Source organism: Schistocerca nitens, chromosome 1, assembly GCF_023898315.1.
Source record: "Schistocerca nitens isolate TAMUIC-IGC-003100 chromosome 1, iqSchNite1.1, whole genome shotgun sequence".
Taxonomy (NCBI): Eukaryota; Metazoa; Arthropoda; class Insecta; order Orthoptera; family Acrididae; genus Schistocerca; species Schistocerca nitens.
Window position 1 is genome coordinate 1,026,247,626 of NC_064614.1, and position 839 is coordinate 1,026,248,464.

Genomic DNA, 839 nt, shown 5'->3' on the forward strand with positions numbered 1-839 from the left:
TGTGACGGAATGTCGTCGACTCCCGGTGCCTTGTTTCGACTTAGATATTTCAGAGCACTGTCAAATTCTTCTAGCAGCACCCATCTCATCTTCATCCACGTCCACTTCCCTTTCTATAAAACTGCTTTATCTCCCTTGTATAGACCTTCTATATACTCCTTCCACCTTTAAATTTTTCCTTGTTTACTTAGGACTGTTTACATCTCAGCACTTGATATACATACAGATGCTTCTCTTGTTCCCAAAGGCCTCTTTAATTTTCCTGTATGCGTTATCTATCTTTCTCCTGGCGAAACATGCTTCTAAATCCTTACATTTTGTCCTCTAACCACACCTGCTCCGCAATTTTGCGCTTCCTGTCAATCTAATTTTATATACATTTGTATTTCCTTTCGCCTGCTTCGTTCGTTGAATTTTTAAATTTTCTGCTTTCATAAATTAAATCTAATATCTCTTGTGTTATCCAAAGATTTCTACTAGGTATTGTCTTTTTATCTACTTCATCTTCTGCTGCTTTCACTATTTCATCTCTTAAGGCTGCCCATCCGTCTTATACTGTATTCCTTTGCCGTGTTCTAGTCAACCGTTCCTAATGCTCCCTCTGCGTCTGTCAACAGCCTCTGGTTCTATCAGCTTATCCCTGTCCCGTCTCCTTAATTTCTTACCTTTTTCCAATATCTTTAATTTCAATCTACAGTTCATAACCAATAAACTGTGGTCAGACTCCTCTGGAAATGTCTTAAAATTTAAAATCTGGTTCATAAATCTATGTATAACCATTACATAGTCAATCTGAAGCCTTCCGGTGTCTCCAGGTCTCTTCCACGTATACAGCCTTG